At 39.4% G+C, this 13,554-nt stretch overlaps 1 protein-coding gene across 2 annotated transcripts in view; it reads right to left on the reverse strand.

Annotated features, from left to right (window-relative positions):
- Positions 1-13,554, reverse strand: part of LOC139737422 (tyrosine-protein kinase TXK-like) — a 76,236-nt gene that overhangs the window by 15,325 nt on the left and 47,357 nt on the right. The gene's annotated exons all lie outside the window — the stretch shown is intronic.

Below are 13,554 nucleotides of genomic sequence, written 5' to 3' on the forward strand. Positions count from 1 at the left end.
TGCACACAAACACACATATTTAATACACAAAAAATGCATGTTTGCATGTGGACAAACAAGTGACCTTTTGACCAGACTTAATCGCATATACTTTTACGAAAAAAACATCTTGTGAAAATATCTGTATGCAATAATAACAACTTTTCCAGTAAAGTAAAGGGGTATTAATTACGTTTAAACTTGTATCCTGATTCTGCAAACATTCTGTCCCTATCGAAACCACAAGTTGCACGACAAGTCACAGCAGCTTCTCATATTTCTTTCTTCCCTCACCCGCCAGACACAACATAATGTTTGATGTGAAATCCTTCTCCAGGGTCATGCTGTCTTTGAGAAGCAGAGTATTATTACACAAACGGAACAGCAGCGGCGTTCACATACGGGAGTTCTGATCAGTCTTTTGCATTGTGATGCAAAAATCAATCATATTTGCCACCACTCACACACGGCAAAAAAAAAAAAAAAAAAAAACTTTTAATAGCTGAGCTGCAAAATTAAGTGCCTTGAATCTCCAGACTGCGCATGCTTGAACAATGACCAGAGAGGACCCTCGGCATCAGAATGTGTGGATCTACATTGTAGTACATGTATAGCGAGTTTCATTATGGGATTAAAAAAGTTGGTTTCTTCGCTTGTCGGTTACACACACCATGCAGGCAAATTATCCTAAGAATTAAAAAAACAACAACAAATACCAAGCAGGACTGATACATAAAATTACGAGAAGGTTTGTGTGCAAGCAACAATTAAGGAGACTAATTAGACACCCTAACCTCGAGGTTAGGAAACCTCGAGGTTTAGCTCTTGCCCCCTAACTACGACGTGTGTCCACACGACGAATCTTAACCTCGAGGTTAAGCTTCTGCCCCCCCGTAACTGCGAGTGGGTCCCACTCGATGATTACCACAAAACCGGAAGTTTCAGCCCACACTGCTAACAAGGTGTCTATTTATTCTTTAGTCCAACCCTGTCGGACTCGCTTACACTGCAGAGATAGCACTGCACTGATGACTTTATGCCTTTATGAAGATATTCGTCGAAAACATTTTTTAGCATCGGAGAAGAATATAGAATACAGTAGAGAGTTCGACGTGTTCAGTTTCAGAGATCAAGTGCATGGGAAGAAAAGATGATGTTGTTGTGTCGTGCGTCATAGGTTTTTCACGTGTAGTGTATTTGTGGTGTACGTTTGGGAGGTTGACCCGGAAGCAGAGGGAAATTGTGGGGGCAGGAGTTTACGGCGAGGTCACTCTTAACTTCAAGTTCGTTGTTTTTTGTGTCCACACGGTGCTTAACTACGAGTGGGGACCCCCCGCGGCTCGTGGTTAGAGCGCTAACCATAAGATTTCTCGTGGCTCGAAACATCGAGCAAACCTCGAGGTTTGCTAACTACGAGTGCGTCTTCACGGTCCCTAAGTACAAGCTCTAACCTCGAAGTTTCCTAACTTCGAGGTTAAGGGCTCCCGTCTGAACGTAACTTACGATAAAAAAATGATGATGATGATTATTATTATTATCATTATTGTTACCAATAATAATAATAATAACAACAATAATAATAATGAGGGAGAACGGTTTGTGGTGACACCATGTGTCATAATAATAATGATAATGATAATAACTACAGAAATTTAATATCTTTTTTTTTTGTCACAACTAAAATGAGATTTTCTCTTTTCTGTGTGTTTGCCCTCAGTCTGTAATTCGAAGTCAACTTGAATACGGAGTGACTTTTTGCTTCACTGAGAGGGAGAGAGGGAGAGGGAGAGAGGAAACAGCCAAGCTAAATATTATCAAAGCTGATCGGTCCCACTACAGAGATTCTCATCCTGGTCTACACGTGCAGGACATGGATCAAGCTCCGTTATGTGATAGTCTCAACTCAAGACTGTATACACGGGACTTGTCCTCAACAGGTTAAAAAGCAATATACTTCTTTAAAGGCAATGATGCACTTTTTTCCTCATGAATCACACAAAAAAGTGCTACCTGCAAGTTTTCATGTGATCTGCAGCACAAAGCTGCAATAGCAAATATACTTGAGGTACTGTAAAAGTGGATATTTTCGCGTGACTAATTTTTCAGGTTCGGTGGGGTTAGAAGAGTTTCGCGTGATTTTATTTCCGCGGAATCAAGATGTCGACTACTGGAACATATGGCAAGCAAAAATACTCTCATGCTTTTATTTTCGTGCTAGTTTCTGGTTGCGCGAAATGCGCGAAAATTTCAACACCGCGAAAATTTCCACTTTTACAGTACTTCTTTTGTGCTCTACATGTTAAGTCTATAGGCGTTTTCACATCAGCCCGATAAAAATCCAAGCTCGAGTTATTTTCCTATTTCCCAAGTCAGAAAATAGCGCGCTATTTCAAAACATCGGGCTGATGTGAAAACGCCATATATTCTGTCCACAATGGTAGAGGAATTAGTTTTTTTTCTTTACTTTACACATATGGCTTACACCTACTGACATATTTCGGCTTTAAATCAAGAATTACGCCTAGTTCTGTTTGTTGTTGCTGCTGTTTGTGTTGAACATACAGTACGGACAGCAAATTATTTTCCGCATATTCGCAAATGTTTGCACATTTTTGTGCATATTTGCGCATCGTAAAATATTCATGAATATCTACGCGTTGCAATGTCCTATGTACTTTATTTCACTTCGAATATCAAGCGCCAATTATTTCTGAATATTCCTGAATATTCGGGAATGTGCGATTCGCGAATATTCAGAAACATTCCTGAATGTCCGTGTGGAAAATAATTCGCTGTCGGTACTGTACTGCTGTCAACTTCCAAACAGTTGCTATGAATAGCGGTATCTACCGATGTCAGGATCAACAGAAAATTCCATTATGTCGTGTCCATAACATGAACTGATATGTGAAAGTACTGCCAATGCTGCACATGTGTCACTCCCTTCATCCTATCACTGAACACCTCTTTCTCGACGCTGCAGTGAGTGGTTTTGATGTCTTCTCTGACCAGGCTAAGTGTAAGGAAGACGACGTGACGCATTCGCTTTGCTTTCGGTATTACGTCAGCAAAGTTCGGTCCATACAGTCCATGCTATGATTTCAAGGTGGACTGGCAGCATCGGGAGTACTTGGTATACACTTCTCAGCACTTCAGCAACTCTCCACCAAGAATGGGTGACGCACATCAACAAAACTTCCACGCTTGCCAAGCAAGACGGCTTGATGGCAGGAAGCAAGGAGTTGCTTAACCCGTTGAGGATGGTTTGATTTTGCTACAACATGCATTGATAGACACCAGCCCAAGTATACTCGGGACTCATCCTCAACGGGTCAAAGACCCGATGATGTGGGAACGCCGTGACGTGGGAAAGCTGGCCTGGCTCGGATTTACTCGAGAATCCCCTTAACAAATTACATACAGCTTTTTCACTGATCTCTACAAACGTACACACAAAACCAAGTCAACCCTTTGAGGACGAGTCCCGAGTATACTCGGGCAAGTGTCTATGGGAAATGAGTGATGCAGAAAAATCAACCCATCATCAATGGGTTAAAAAGTCTACTAATAATGATAAGCAAAAGGTTCAATGCATATCAATTCGCCGACGGGCACTATTCCTGGTTTTCGAATGTACACCAGTTGGTTGCGAATGTAGATTGATTTAATTGACCATCCAAGTTTCTTCATGCTAAAGGGTTATTAACTTTTGCACAACACAACTCTAACTCTCTACTCTCTTCCGAACAATGCATGCCCAGTTTAAGGGCTAGCCCTCAAAACAATTTGGAGAGCCATTTGTTTTGAATTATGGGTCATTAGTCTCTTAATATAGCCTACACATATTTGATTACATCCATATGAGAATACACCTACAGTACTGTATAATGGTTTCTGCTTGATCATGTTTGCCATCTAAATGCCATCATGAATTTTCTGCATGCTACATGCACACACAGTACTTGGAACTATCTGCATGATAAACTCAAGTTGATTTTAATATACTACACATAATTTTGTCTTGTTCCAATTTAGAGCTGCGTGTATGATACAATTTTGCAGAGCATAGATGACCCTAAAACACTGTAAAAGGTCTCAATTTCATGTAAAGATATTGTATTATTTTTGGCAAATATAGGAGGATAAGGAGGTTATACAGACATTTTCATAAGATGTTTTCGCAAATTGACACTAGGCTATAGTAAGCATTAATGCCTGTCCATTTGCGATATTTCCGTGTGTTGTTGAATTCACAATCCGGCAGTGATCTGCAAAATTTGCAAAAATTAAACCCTCACAAAAATAAGTTTTATCAGTAAGATGTGTATGTGACCAACAAATACATTGTTGGTGCCATCTGTGTCATTCTATGTACACTGTCAATGGAAGAGATTCATAGCTTTGAAATAAAATGTTGCTCAGCAATATCAGAATGATCCCTAACCCACTGGAATGGTGGAATCTGGCCTCCATTAATGTTACTTTAAGAAAGAAAGAGGAGGGAGGGTGCTTCATAGTTCAGGGACATATCTAAGTGCAATGACTCATTTTTCAATTACATATAAGACAAGAAATGTAATCTGAAATTCCTAGCAATTTATTATGATGGGATTACCAGATAATTGTGAAACTTGGCACACTCACTATGCAAATTATCTTCATGACTACTCCAAAGTATTGGTGTAAAAGGTTTTTATGCCCTTTAACAAGCCACATGGTAGAGGGCATAGGTAAATTTAATTTTCGCAAATTTCGCGAATTACAGACCGCGAATTTAACAACACACGAAACTGTCACCATACGCTAAGGTAGTAGTGCACTTATGTAGGCCTCTGTGTCGATTCACGAAAACAACATCTCGCGAAAATGTCCGTGACCTCCTCATTCGCGAAAAATATCTGTACGCGAAAATAACAGTACATACCTGCTACAGTATAATGTACCTTCCGACCAAATGATACCAATACTGAAAATTTCTATCTCAAAATCAAATTTTGATATAGGTCATCATCATTAAGTCAAAATTTGGTAACCTTTGGCCTGTGACCTCTGAAATTTTTTTTGCCAGAACATAATCAGTGTATCAATACCTCACGCAGCATACCCAAGCCTTGTGTCGAGAAAACCCACAGAATGCTTATTCTTTCAAATCATGATGACAAGAGCTTGAGCAGGCTGTCAGATTAATGGACAGTCAAAAAGATGGACATCCCCAAAACATGGTTCTAGCCTTCATCACTCCCCAAGGCAGGGGCACAAGAAACAAACAAGCAATAAAAAAAACAAAAAACAAACAAACAAACCTGTTCTACCATCAATTGCGCATCATCCCAAATAAATTTAAAGCACTTCAAGCCTAGATGTGGGGCCCTGAATCAAGATACAAAGTATTACATGCAGAAAAGTTCAAATAAACCAATAACTTATATAAGATGCTCAAATGCATAAAAACTCGACTTGAATATCGCATAAACACCATAGAAATAGCAAGCTTTGAGTGACCAAGGCATGTGTACCATGTCTCTCAACAGTCTGAGAATAAATGGATTTGACATCCTAGCACCTATTTAATGGGCAAATTAGGTCACTGCAGAATAAACACTTTAGTCCCATCTATACAGAGCAACGTAACTTTAATTACGGTACAGACCTGGGAGGCCCTATGACACCCACTGCCAATACACGAGAAATCCTATACGCTGCACCCGATTTCATCACTCCCTTGTCGGGCTATCATTGAGTCAGCCATGCCAGAGTCTGTTGATAGGGTTATGCCGAGGAAACATGTGTCGACTAGAGCTTGGTGATAATCAGCGATAATTAGCAAGGAACTACATTCCCTCTGGCAGGCCCTTGAAACTCCTGGCTTGCTTTGGATGCAGGGTTAGCATTCAATTCAATGACTCTGAGTGAAATAAAATGCTCTTAGAATTAATCCATTCACCTGTTCCATATGGGAATATGGTGGCATGTGTATTAAGTCTATGGCGGATTCAAAATTCAGTATGGAACAGATTAACTATAATGCATAGATCTTGGCTTTAACTGCTAATTCTTGACCACCAATGACTGATGGCACATAGAGCCACAGAGTACAGCAATAAATTATAGCTAAGGACTGTAGGTCTGATAACAACAACAACAACAACAACAACAACAACAACAACAACAACAACAACAACAACATTATTATCATTATTGTCATTAACCCATTCCGTACAGGAACCTGGTGACCTGCGTATTAAGTCTATGGGGATTTCAGAATTTAGTATGGCACGGGTTAAGAAAGATACATGTATTCAGAGGGGTGAAGGTTCAGGGCCCTGTTTCATAAAGCTGTGTGAGTTTCTTCAATTTGTCTCCCTCTACAAATCTTAACAAATCTTATTTGTAGAGGGAGACAAATTGAAGAAACCCACATCTGAATAATAATATTATTGTTACCTATTTGGCATTTCGACACAAAATACAAACAGAATATTACATTACATGACACAAAGATTGTGGTGATTCTAGGTGCACACCACTGGTTGCCAGGGGAAAAAAGGCAAACCTAATCACTGAGCTTGAGGCCTCCCTAACCCGACCAGTGAATGCACCCAGAATCAGCCATATCAAAACATCATAACATCATACATGTACCACTTTGGGGTTTAACACCGTAACATTATATACTTGTACCATTATGGGGTAATTCATTGAGATCACGGACTACCTTGTTTCTGCACAAATTCTTTTATCAGGTGATCTGTGTGTAGTCATGGATAATCTTCAGTTGCTCTATGAATTCTTTCCTTTTGTAAAAATCTTGCATATCAACCATTTCAAGAGGTTCACTCTGTTTTGACTTTAAAATGACATCACTTATTTCTCATGATCAAAAACTTTTGTATTTTTTTCTGTGTGATCACTTTCTGCTTTTTCTTTGCATGTTCACATGCATCAAAGTTTAGAAAATACTCCAAGTGACTTCCTGTCCATTTATGAGTACGTTTTGGGTAATTATGAGTATTTTGGCAAATTTCAATACTTCAGTATAGTTTGGAAAGAGCTGCGTCAGGGATTATTTAATCAAGGTTCAAGAGTGCAACATGAACACCATACAGTGCAGTACAGAGCGAGCATTCTATTATTACCTAAACAATCTGGGGAAGAATGTTTTGGCAACTTTTTGACCCTTTCAACTTCTGCACTGTACAGAGGAAGGTAGTGCTCACTATCCCCATCATCATTGTATATCCAATATAAAACCAGTAAATCCTTAATTTTGAGCATCAGATTTCAAAAAGCACTCACTGACCGAAGAATACTGTTAAACACGCTCCAGAGTAGTTCTGGTTCTGGTTCTGGTTCTGGTTGTATACTGCACACAACGCCCAACGTTGATAAGTCTTAAACCCTCTTCTTTTTTGTTTGCTAATAAATTGTTCCAGTTTGTGAGGATTGTTTTGCTCTAAGATTATAATAATTATCAGAAACTCCAACCCCAAGCACCTTCTAGTCTAGAGATTCTCCTGCCAGAAACCCTGAGCAAATGGGAGACTCCAACTTGATGAGCATGAAGCGCACATCATGAGTGCCAAGTTCCTTGCAGTCAAGGGTTTTAGATGCTCTCTTGCACTATCTAAGGCTTATTTTTCAACATACAATGAAATTAAGTAAGAAATCATTTCAAGCTGGAGAAATTAAATCTCAAGCGGGAGAATGGGAGATTCTGCAAAAATGGGCTTTTGGTGGGAGATCTCCCGTCGAAAGTGGGAGAGTTGGAGTCTCTGAATTATTTGGCCAGACCATTGAAGAGGAAAATCATATGGATAGTTGACTTTTTTTTAATTTTGCTGAGTAATTATGCATGGTTAATATGTCTTATAAGAGACAATATTTTGGCTCACTGTTAATAAAGCACGCACATATATTATAGAAACCTTATTAATTATTGGTGCTGTGATCCACAAGAAGTTAGATGAACAGCATATAAAACATATAAATAAAGGATGAGTTTGGAATAGATGGTCTATTTATTTTATCTATAATTTCCCCAAGCAGGAAAATAATATATGACCGCAAAAGTTATGACTGATTGTAACTTTAATTGTAATTTTTACCACTGGGGGCAGTGATTTAACCAAAAAAAAAAAAATGATGCTTACCACTGATTATGCTGATTTTTACATTGGTTGTTTCTATGTATCGCTAACTCACATTTTAGAACTATTTTGAAGCACTAAAGCTAGGTTTTTGTTTCATCTGCAAATGGTAAATAATGCCTTTAGTACTCACCGTTAAGATGGGACACAGCGCGGAGCAACCACCATGATTATTTGGGGAAAATTGCACTGATAGTAAGATTTGGATTGCAATGTGAATAGCAATCCAAATCAAAATTTTTTGGTTTGCCAATTGTTAACATGACAAATAGGTGAGATATGGATCTTGAACCAAACATCAATGTTTGGATTGCCATCCAAATGTCACTCCCAAGTACTTTAATATTGGCCTTGTAGGCTGTGTATGTGAGTATGTCTCTCAATATACTGTAGCAGTAAAGGGCTCATAGTTTTGGTTGAGAACTAACTTCAGGGTTTTAACATTTTTTGGGTGACATAATGAGAAACCTCTTATAAAAATATGAAAGAGCATGTAATTCCAAGAGGAATTCAACATTTATTTGATGAAAATTGGTCATGAAATGACTGAAAAACCCCAAACAGAGCAATACTAATAAAATGTAGGACCAACATTGTATTACAATTGCTTTGTTTTACTTTGTTTTTGGATGTCTCAGCCATTTCAAAGCCGATTTTAATCAAATAAACTTTGCATTCCTCTTAGAATGGCATGCTCTGTACCATTTTATAAGTGATACTAAAAACTTTCATCGGTTGGGGATGACAATAAATTTAAAAGTTTAAGCTTCTACCAACCTTCAAATGTAGTGGGCAAGCTTTCATCCTACTCCTGAGGGCTTTCTCAAGCCTTATGCAGTGAAGTGTTGTCTTGCTGCCGTTGCCTGTCTTAGACCCCGTTTACAGTGCTGGGCTGGGCCGAGCTGCGGCCGAGCCGCGGCCGAGCCCAGCCTCAATTGCGGGGCTCGGCCCCGTTTACACTGCCGGGCTCGGCCGCGCTTTTGATTCAAACCTTCTCAATATTTTGTCGTAGTGGCGCTCTGCTTGTAAACAAACGCAATTTGGTATTGTCTAGTTTTCAGACCCTTTGCCAACTGAATTCCGTGGCGACGAAGTCGCTGTTCAGGCAAAGGCCTTTGCCGAAGCAAAAAATTCTTTGCAGGACAAAACCACCTTAAACTATACTAGTTTTCGACGTTGAGGGGGTTAATATCCTGAATAGCAATATAGTACAGGCAGAGGGTTTGGAAGCCAGACTAAAATTGGCCGCGCATTTGGCCCAGTTAGCGTTTACACTGAGAAAAGGCTGGGCTCGGCCGTGGCCGAGACCACCTCCAGAGCGTGGCCAAATGCGAGGCCAATTTTGGCCTCGCATTTGGCCTTTTGCGCGTTTACACTGAAATGAAGGTGGGCTCGGCCGCCGCCGAGCCTCGCACTGTAAACGGGGTCTTTGTTGATCACTGGACCATAGATGGGTGAGAGGGTATAGCCAGGGTCTCTATTTGAGCTGGATTAATCCTTGTGATTCAAAGTGATTCCTTTATTTTTCTTTTCAAGCAGTTGCTTTCGAAGTCAATGATAAGAGCCTCATCCCATTCAATGTTATGTCCTGTATTGTAGGTGTGTTCAGCTATCGCCCAGTGTGATGGGTTGTTTAGCCTCAGTGCCCTTTTGTGTACATTAAGAATCTCCTTTAAGGTTCTGCTAGTTTCTCCAATGTACCGGTAACAATTGTGGCAATCAGCACAAATGATCTTATACACGATGCCTGACCTTGTTTGTCTTGGGACTTTGTCCAATACCCTTGGAAGTAGACTAGTCCAACCAAAAGACATTCTTACATCGGAAAAACTAACAGAAGACAGCAAGACAACACTTCACTGCATCAAGCTCGAGAAAGTCCTCAGGAGTAGAACGAAAGCTTGCCCACTACAATTGAAGGTTGGTAGAAGCTTAAACTTTTAAATTCATTTCAAAAGTTGTTTGGTGGCAGAGCCAAAGCAAAGCCAAATCCTCAGTTCCACCAATACTATTAGTTATCCCCTGCTTGCTCACGAAATACGGGCAAATATCTACGGTCTGGTGCCATATTCCATGAGGCCGAAGGCCGAATGGAATATGGCACCAGAGCGTAGATATTTCCCGTATTTCGTAAGAACAAGCAGGGGGTAACGATTTTATCTTTTAGTGTAAGTGCTAACCTTCTTCTCGCTGATTTCCCCTCGTGAATGATGTTGAAATCGCCGGCTGTCAGCCATGACCATGATGACTTAGGCCTACGTCTCGCGAGCTGATTACTGCATGCGATGCGCGCATACAAATACATACGTACACATAAGCCATGAGATACTGCAGTGGAGTTGCTGTTGTTCATCAAGCGTCTAGTGGTCTCAGGTTATGTGCGCAATACGCTTGAGGACCGCGCGCTGTCCATTTGTTTTCTACAGGTTTAGCGCGCACTTTCCTATAAGCGTCTTTGGTACACGCGCAGCTGGCTGTGTAATACAGGATCATGACGTCATATCCACGGAATACGGGATATATTCAGTGGTTGATTGACCAATGAGATTACAGAATTCACGATCACTAAAAGATAATATACCATCCTTTTAACAATTCACTTGGAATTAAATCTTCATGTGTGTATGGTTAGTACATTAAGCTATGAATCTCTACTTTCAAAGGGTGATGGGAAACTGCCTTTTTTCCTCTCTGTACAAAAGATTAACATGGTAAAAAAGTTCAATAGGTAAAATAAACAAAAGAAATCTATCGTCGTCTATTCAACTTCATTTGCTTCTTTGCAGATTTCAGCATCACGTGGCAGGATTTTTTTCCCCTCCCTTTTAGTGTCCTCTGCATCTCTCTTTGAAATTATGTCTGCTACATTGAGCATCAAAGCCATTAACCAGCTTGGTTACGAGGAATTCATGGCTCACTTCCAGAACGCTGTTGAGCATGGCACATTCATTGCTGGTGTAGTGTGGTCGTATCAACCCTTCCAGGACTTTAAGCATCTCTGCAAGGCCTTCTGTGATGTCTTGGATTTGTTGCCAATATGTGGTATGACAATCCCTCGCAACCTCTTTCTTTTTGCTCAGTTGTGTTAAGGCCAAAACATAGTTCTCGTATGCCAGCACAACTATTGATTTTCACTCCAAATGTACACATATGCATAAGAAATGTGTGGAATAATGCTCTAATAACAAGATTTCAGTTGGGTAACAACGAAAATGCTAATTTTACACTTTTAATAAAAAAAAAACCCACTCCAAACCAACTCATTTTCCTGGTAAATCGCACCAGCCAGGAATGTTTCTAAGAAGACCCTTTCAATGTATGATAAGATAATGGTGAAAGATGAGTCTTGAGCCCATGCAAGAACTATGTTTTCACTTTAATGTTAAAGTGACCTAAAGATGACCTCTTTTTTCTTTTGGGCAAGTCTCTTCTTTGTGACCATCCACATTCATTTTTATTAACATCTGAGTTGAGTAACGTACTTTGGTTGTCTACATAACAGCATTTCAACAAAATGCTGTGCTAAGGTGCATTCTATTTCAGAGAGGAGATGGTGTCAAATACTTCAATTTTGATAATGTGATTACACAGGTGAATATTAAAAGCATCTGTTAAAAGCTCATTGGATCCTGAAATTGGTCATTATCATTGTGAGTTGTAGCACTTTTTCCCCCTTTTAATTGAACAGGGCCCCAATTATCTTGTGTATGACTGGGTTTAATAGGAGAATGAAGAATCTGCAAAATAAGCAAGAAAACTTCTTCCACAAAAGAAAACTATACCAAAATCAAATGCCTGACCAGTTTCAGATACCACTTTCCTCTTTAACAATGTTAAGACTTGGCTTTAAACACACATTTAAAAAATGGAATTATAGAAATACTTTTCTGAGCTATAGCTGATAAATGCAGAAAAACAGTGGCTCAGCAAATATTAGTAACCAATCATTTCATTGAGGTAAACATCTGGACAGAGCCTGAAAGGAACCAGGAATGTAATAGCAATCATGATATTTTGTTTTTTTGTTTGATTTTTGGTTCTCAACAGGCAAAAAATCCATTCTAAGATGTATTCACAATCTCGCTACGAGTCTGGTTCACCAGGGAAAACTGTCAGCCGAGTCTAGACGCGAACGAGCCGGGGCTGGGATCTTTGAACTGACCGAAGACCAGCAGCAGCTACTGAAAGAGCTCAATGAAGCATACCGCAACAAGTTCTTGTTTCCCTTTGTCATCTGCGCGAGAGAGAATAAAGTTGAGGCCATCCTGAATGGTTTGCAGGATCGCATTAAAAACACCGAGGACAGAGAGATTCGTGCGGGAATTGAGGAGGTGAAAAAAATTTGTTATTATAGACTTATGGACCTTGTGCAAAGAGAAAGCAGTGAAATTTTACACCCTAGATTGTAATGTTGAAGATACAAAGTCCTGGTTCTTTTTCTCATGGGATTGGGGGGAATCGGGTCGACGTCTTTGCTTGCATGTTTTTTCATGCCCTCATGTGTCCCTACAGGTTGATTCAAGATGTATCAGTGATACTAACTTTGTATGTATACCCTCAAATATGCACATTTTTCTGATTTACAGATTAATATTTTGTTACCTTGCATTGTTTATTACAAAAGTATATGAATCATTATATTGAGATAGAATAAAAAGATATCATTTGTGAATTGATACGAAAAAAGGAGAAAAAAATAAGGGGGTGAAATGTGCCTTTAATTTTCTTCTAAAAATCTCTACGCATATTTTGTATATACATACATTCTTGAAAAGTACACTACAGGGACAAATTTCTGATGCTTTCTACACCTATCTCTTCCTTTCTAAAAGAATGACATTTTTGTTTGCGAATGTCCATGTAAAATGATAATGAACAAAATCAGATTGAATCAACTGCGTTTGTTACCTTTTTCTTAATATCAACATAAGTACAGTAACATGCGTTATCTAACTTGCTGCGTATTTGACACTTTTTGTGCTCAGCAGAATTACAATGACTTCAGAATTATTTTGACTGTAATATTTTATGATGCACCCATCAGAAGAGGTTCAAAATGCATTCTTTATTTTTCTCCCGATAATCACTTTGCATTTTGTACTTGCGTTCGTGAAAGGTACGCAACAGGGCCGAATTTGTGATCCTTTTTGCGCCAATCTCTACCTCAAATATCAGCGAGATTGCGATGATTTCATGAATTATTTCGATTGTGATATTTAATAATGCACCCCCCAGAAGAGGTTTTGAAAAACATGCGCTCTTTATTTCTTCGTATTATGTACTTGCGTTCAGGAAAGGTACATGACTGGACCGAATTCATAAATCTTTTTGCGCCTATCTCTACCTCAAATATCAGCAGGATTGCAATGATTTCATGTATCATTTTGGCTGTAATCTTTCATGGTGCACGCATCAGAAAGGGGTTTAA

The sequence above is a fragment of the Diadema antillarum genome, unplaced genomic scaffold (assembly GCF_040938485.1).
Source record: "Diadema antillarum isolate AM-2024a unplaced genomic scaffold, OU_Dant_1.0 seq00000693_RagTag, whole genome shotgun sequence".
Lineage (NCBI taxonomy): Eukaryota > Metazoa > Echinodermata > Echinoidea > Diadematoida > Diadematidae > Diadema > Diadema antillarum.